We start from the raw sequence: 7,175 nt of genomic DNA, 5'->3' as shown, positions 1-7,175 counted from the left end.
CCCCATTACATATAATGCCTGCTGATGATTTTAGATAGATGCTACTTATCATTTGAAGGAAAACTCCATTTATTCCTATGCTCTTTAGTGTTTTTTAAAATAGGAATGGGCAAAATATCTTGTTAAATGCGTTTTTCCTTCCTCCTCTTTCTTTTTCTTCTTCCTCTTCTACTTTCCTCCTCCTCCTTTTTCTTCCTGAAGTTGTTCATATCCTAACATAAATAAAATTACTAGCCACCAAAACGTAAGTGAATTTCAACTCATGTGCCAGAATATCAGCTTATTAGTGTAAAGATGAAAATGAGTAGAATTTAAATGGAGAAAAGTTATAGTAGTCAACTGAGGTCACTCCAGTCTAACCTATTTAGACAAGCCCTTTATGAAAAATGATATATCAACTAATCATTCAATCAACAAGTATTTATTAAATGCCTTTGTTCCAGGTATTGTTCTAGATGTCAGGCACACAAAAATAATGGAAATGGACAGGGATGAAAGAAAAGACATTAATCCATGTTCTCACTATTTCCTAAGGAATTTTAATCCATGTAAACTAATAAGGTAATAAGGAGTGTAAAAAAGTCAAGAAACTACCTCAATCAACAAATATTTCATCTCCTGGCTAAATGGAGAGGTATGAAAGCTAAAAACAGTTGAGAATAGAACCTTATTTATAAACATTTACAGGAGAGGATGGTAAAAGATAATGAGCAATGTGGCTGTATGTACCAAGAAGAAACAGTGAAGGGTAAGACAAGGTTAGAGGGAGCTTCATGAGAGAACCAATCAAAGCAGATCATTAAGGAATTTAAAGATGAAACTGGAAAGAAGAAAACAAATAGCTAACAAAAGGGGAAATGTCCCTTGAGATTTCTCTGATAAACTCTTTTCTCCTTTAGTGATGGTGTTTCTTCCCTCTATTCCCTCCCACCCCTTCCCTTAAATGGCAAATAATTCAATATATGTTAAACATGTACAATTCTTCTATACATGTTTCCACATTTATCATGATGCACAAGAAAAATCAGATCAAAAAAGAAAATATGAGAAAGAAAATAGAAGCAAGTGAACAAGAACAAAAAAGGTAAAAATACTATGCTGTGGTCCACACTCAGCTCCCACAGTCCTCTCTGGGTTCAGATGGCTCTCTTTATCGCAAGACCATTGGAACTGGCCTGAATTATCTCATTGCTGAAAAAAGCCACGTCCATCAGAGTTGATCAGAGTTGATCACCATAAAATCTTGCTGTGTACAATGTTCTCTTGGTTCTACTCACTTCACTCAACATCAGTTCCTCTAAGTCTCTCCAGGCCTCTCGAAAATCATCCTTCTCATCGTTTCTTATAGAACAATAATCTCCCATTACCTTCATAGTATTCATAAATCATCACTTATTCAACCATTCCCCAACTGATGGGCATCCACTCAGTTTCCAGTTTCTGGCCACTACAAAGAGGTTTGCTTCAAACATTGTTGCACATGTGCCTTTCCTTCCTTTAAGATCTCTTTGGGATACAGGCCCAGTAAAAACACTGCCCTACCCCGCTCCTTTTTTTTTTTTTTTTTTTTTTTACAGCCCTTTGAGCAAAGTTCCAATTTGCTTTCCAGAATGGCTGAATTAGTTCACAACTCCACCAATAATGTAGCAGTGTCCCAGTTTTCCCACATCCCTTTCAACATTCATCATTATCTTTTCCTGTCATTTTAGCCAATCTGAGAGGTATGTAGTAGTACCTCAGAGTTGTCTTAATTTGCATTTCTCTGATCAATCGTGATTTAGAGTATTTTTTTCATATGACTAGAAATGGTTTTAAATTCATTTGAAAATTGTCTGTTCATATCCTTTGACCATTTATCAATTAAAGAATGACTTGTATTCTTATAAATTTAAGTCAGTTCTCCATTTTAGAAATGAGGCCTTTATCAGAACCTTTTGATGTAAAAAAGTTGTTCCCCAATTTATTGCTTTCATTCTAATCTTGTCTGCACCTCCAAATAACAAATAAACTTTAGTAGACTTGAATGTGACAAATAAGGAAGACCAGGACCAGAAATTCCCAGAGAAACTTTATTCAGGTTAAAGGTCGTGACATTTTTAGAGCATCAAGGCATTGATTGTCAAGATATAAAAAAGGAAAAAAGGCAACAAATATGTGAACAAAAATCAGAGACCATATTATTATTGGGGAAAAAAGGTGATTAAGAATCATGATGAACTGGTGACCAAAAAGCCTATGGTCCAACCTCTGCAAAGTCATTGTGGCCCTAATATCCACATTCACCTCTAGAAGGCATCTCCAAACCTTTTTTCCCTCCAATAGATTCTTATTCCTGGGGCCCTCATCTCCCCCAAACCAGGCCATCTCCAAAGTAGACTATCTATACTCTGGCCCCCCTCTTCATCCTACCAGAATTACAACTCCCACCCCTGGGACTCTGGACTTTTTTAGGTGGCCTTTGTGCCACTTTATGGCCATTTCCTACCCATCCTTCCATACAAAGGCCCTCTCTTTCCCCCATCTTTCTGACTCTAATTCCCTTATTTGTCTTATCTTCTCCTATTAGAATATAAGTCCATTAGGGATTGCCTTCCTTATCTTTGTATGTCCAGAGTTTGGCACAGTGAATGACACAAAATAAGTCCTTAATAAATTTTTTTTATTAATTAATCAATACATGAATTCGCTCACAATATGAGAAGGAAATAGCCAGGCTTTGACAAAGGCATTCTACAGCAGAACACATCTTTCAAACCTTATGATTGATGGGTGCAAAAATAAAATCCAACTGTGCCATTGTTTGTTTACGATAAAAATCAATTCAAAAGAGCAAAATGCTCCCGTTCAGACTGGATGCTAGGGATGAGACTCCCCCGACTGTTACAGTCAGAGAAGATGACTTCACCACCTCACCCTTCCTTACTGATGCTAGAAATAAAGTGCAAGGACTGAGGTAACTGCTTGACAAACCTCCAGTTACTAATAGAAAGCGGGATTGGCTGCCAACCGTCCCCGGTGAAGGGCGCCCGGCAGGCAGTCCCGCTAGAGCAAAGATCGCCCTCGACGGTGAGGGCCTCCTGATGCTCCTGTTGGTTTATGATATTTGCTGATTTCATCAGGCCTGGGAACGCTCAGAGTCTTTTAAATTACCTCCACAATCACTCAGAAGAGTCGGGTTTAACAATCTGCATGGAAACCCCAACGCCAAGCAGCTGGATGGAAGCCTCCCTGGCCGGACCAGGGATCAGGACCCTCGGGAGCCCTGGGGGCTCGGGGAGCTGCTCTGGGGAACACTGAGAGCAGGCAAGGGGAGGACGGCATTGCCTTCCGGAGGGCGGAGGGTGCTGTTAACACCCCAGGCTCCTCCTCAATAGAAAGTCTTATCTGTTAAGCTCACTGGCTGTCATTCAGGCAATGCCCTATTTCCCCAAGAATTAAAAGAAGGCGACGGGGAGGCGCAGGGTAGACCTGGCCTTCTGCGTGTTCCCCAGAGGATCATGGGTGAGGAGGGGAGAAAAGGAGGGTGGCAACGTGAGAGGGTGGGGTGGGCTCTAGGCGCCCCAGGATTGGGCCAGAATTCAGGTCCAGTTCTCTCTCTGAGGCCCTGGGAGTTCCAATCTCCAAGACTTGGCAGGTGAACGTGAGGGAGAGGGAAAAGGTGAGAGGCTCTGAGCTCTGAGGGGAGCCGGGATGATTAATTTGGGCAGCAAATGTCAGTTTTATTCTGGAATTGGTCAGCTACATTCAGATACAGTGGCAGAGGGGCCTCCAGGAGAGAGAGCAGGTCTGCAGATCTTCGAGGGGCGCGTCTAGCCCAGACCAGCTATGTTCCCCGGGCAGCTCTCTCAGGGCACCAGACGACTCCCGGAGGCTGGGAGGGGCAGAGAAGGCAGCTCCCTGCTGGGGCAAGTTTCCTCCCCTGGGCCATTCCTGAACCAAGGAAACCATGAGCTCGCTTCCTTTTCCTCTCCTACACAGGCTTGAGTCATCTTCATAAAAGTGCTAATTGGACCCACCAGAGCCGATGACGTCAGCATGGGAGGGGAGGCTCAGAGAGAAGAGGGCCCCGGACAGATTCTGGCAGTGCCCCGGGGGTAACAGAGATGGCCGACAAGGGAGAGCTCGGAGCCGTGGGAGGCAAGGAAGGAGAAACGTGCCAAAAACTGAAGCCAGACCAAGGGGGACAAGGACTGAGATGGAGGCGGGACCACGAGGTCCTTCTCTGGGAGCCAGCGTTCTCAGGGAGGCTGAATGGTCAGAGGCTGAAAAGGGATCCGTCGGTCTTTCAGCTTAACAGCCTTGCAAGGGCTGGGAATCCCCCTGACATGAACCCTGGACCATCTGCACCTCATGGAGGATGAGTGACTGAATCTTGGCAAAGAAAGAGACACGGGGCCTGATGGATGGAGCAGGTCCTGGTGGGTCTGGGCCTGGGATTCTACCCCAGGAAGGAAGCAGAGCCATGTGCCTGAGGGAACTGAGAAAAGCAGAAGAGAACCAAGAGATGGTCGGGCTTCTTCTCCTGAGAAGCCCCACTGTCCCAAGGGTGGGCAGCCATAGAGATGCCGTCATGAGCCTTTGGCCCATTTGGCAGTTCCAGGATCTCTCCAAACTTCCTAAGAGGGACCATGTGGTCCAAAAAAGGCAGTGGTGGAGTATCACGAGCTCCAGCCTCCAGACATCTGGAGAGAGAGGAACAATGAGGGAATAAAAGGGAAGGACAGAGCCAGACATGGACAATGTACCTAGAATTTGCCGTCCTTCTGTGGAGCTCTAGATTAGGCAGCAAAGGGTTTCCTCTCCTTCACCCCAAGTGCAAACTCCCCTGTGGCTCTCTCCTGGGGACTGAGGTGTTATTAAAAAGGCAGTTTTATGTATTGTATCTAGGATATACTGCAACACATCCAACATGTAAAGGACTGCTTGCCATCTAGGGGAGGGGGTGCAGGGAGGGAGGGGAAAAATGAGAACAAAAGCGAGTGCAAGGGATAATGTTGTAAAAAAATTACCCTGGCATGGATTCTATCAATATAAAGTTATTATAAAATAAAATAAAAAATATATAAAAAACCTAAAAAAAAAAAAAAGGCAGTTTTGCCCTTGGGAGAGAAGGAGAAGCTTGTCCTTTCTCAGGAGCCCTACACAGTTCAAATTACTCATCATGGTGGATGGAAAAAGCCAGGTAAAGTCTTCTACATGGACTCCAGAATCTTTTCCTCTTCTTTCCTTGTGTCAAACCTTCTTGATACAGACTTGTCTTTCTTTCTTTCAGTACATTTATTTTCCAAGTTTATGCATCTTATAATAGTCCCAAATCTATTTCTGAGGCACTATGACTATTGGCTCATTATTTCTCTATCTCCAATCTTCTCTTTGCTTTCTTTTAGTGACTAATATCTATTGATCACATTGAAGAGCTGTTTTCCTCCTCTTTGCTCATTACCTTAATTGTCCTTTTTTTGTTCAATGCTTCTCTTAGGAGACTTTGTTTACCATTCATCATCTTTCTTGTATTTCTGTTCTTAAAGGAGACTTAAAGCTTTCTTGTGACCTGACTCTGCCCTCTTGCCAAAAGTCCCCAATATTTTCCCCAGTAACTCAGATGAAGACGTAGAAGGAACCACTGTCAGACCATGACCACGTGGGGAGGGGCAGCTGGCATAATGGCTGATGACTGATGCAGGTCATTTTGAAATCTAATGTAAACACATCTTGACAGGCTTGAGAGTTGAGCCAGATCCAATGAGACAAATCTCGGTTCCATTCAAGGACTCCACCTTACACAGTTATTCTATAGAAGCCACTGTGATAGAAGCCAAATTTGGGCCTGGACTCATGCTGTTTGTCCTCTTCTGGTGGGATAGAATGTGAGACTCTTGGTGACAAGCCTTGGTTTATTTTTATCTTTGTTTTCAGCACAATGTCTGGCACACAAAGGTGCTTAATAAATGCTTATTAACGGACTTATAAGTAAACACAAGTCAGAAACAGTCGCACAAAGCCAGAAACGCATCTCTAACTTAGAGGCTTAGAGAATTGTCCGGGGCCCTGCAAGTCCGAGCAACATTCCCCAAACTACCCAGTTAGGACATGGAGGAGAGGGGACTTCCTCGTTCTGCGGCTGGGGAGCTGCCTAACCGCCATCCCTGCTGTCTCTCAAAGGTGAAATCCAGGCAAAATGAGTTCGGTAATAGGGACAAAGGTAGAATTCTACAATTGGGTTTGAAAATCAACTTCCAACAAATGGGGGAGGCGCGACTATGCCGTATTTCAGTGTGGAAAAGAACTGGGGCTTTTAGATGGTGGGGAAACTCTTGCTCCTTAGGGAAATAATGATGGATTAATGACATTGCTGAGTCAGACTGGCTCAAAGACTCCATTCCCTGAATTTGGAATGTAAAAGAAGGAACAGCTTGCAAGATGTGGACCAAGGAGGCAAGGGAACTTGACTGCAGAGTATGTGGAGGGGAGTAAATAATGTGAAGATTTGAGAGGTAAGTGGTGGCCAGGGTGCGAAGGGTTTTAAAAGCCCAATGGGCAATTTTATGTTTGATCCTGGAGGTTACAGGGAGTTTTACCCTAGAGTTTTAATGAGTAGGAGTAACATGGTCAGACCTGCATTTTGGGAAGATCAGTTTGACAGCTGAGTGGAGGATGGATCAGAGTGTGTTAGTGGTGGGGGTGCTTGAGGTGGGCAGATAGGAGAACCAAGAGAAAGTTATATTATAAAAACTCAGAGAAAAGAAAAGAGGATGATCAACAGTGTCAAGGACTCCAAAGAGTTCTAGAAGGTAAGTATTAAGAAAAGACCATTAGAATTGAAAACTAACAGGTTATTTTGTGATATTGAAGATAACAGTTTCAGTTGAGAAGTTTTTCCTTCTTTCTTTCCTTCCTTTCTCCCTCCCTCCCTCTTTTTTTCTCCCTCCTTCCTTCCCTCCCTCTCTCCCTCCCTTCCTTTCTTCCTTCTTTCTCTCTTTCTTTCTGTCCTTCTGTCTTTCTATCTTTTTTGGGGGGGGGCAGAAGATAGGGTTTTATCTGGGACCTAAAGGAAGCCAGGTATTGGCAATGAAGAAAAAGAGAATTAAAGATGGACAGACAGCCAGTGAACAGAGTTGGAATGAGGAATAGCAAAGAGGCCAGTGTCACTGAGGGGAGTAAGCGCAAGACTGAAA

Source organism: Antechinus flavipes, chromosome 2 (genome assembly GCF_016432865.1).
Source record: "Antechinus flavipes isolate AdamAnt ecotype Samford, QLD, Australia chromosome 2, AdamAnt_v2, whole genome shotgun sequence".
NCBI lineage: Eukaryota > Metazoa > Chordata > Mammalia > Dasyuromorphia > Dasyuridae > Antechinus > Antechinus flavipes.
The sequence above is the reverse complement of the archived record's forward strand: the minus strand, read 5'-3'. Positions refer to the sequence as shown.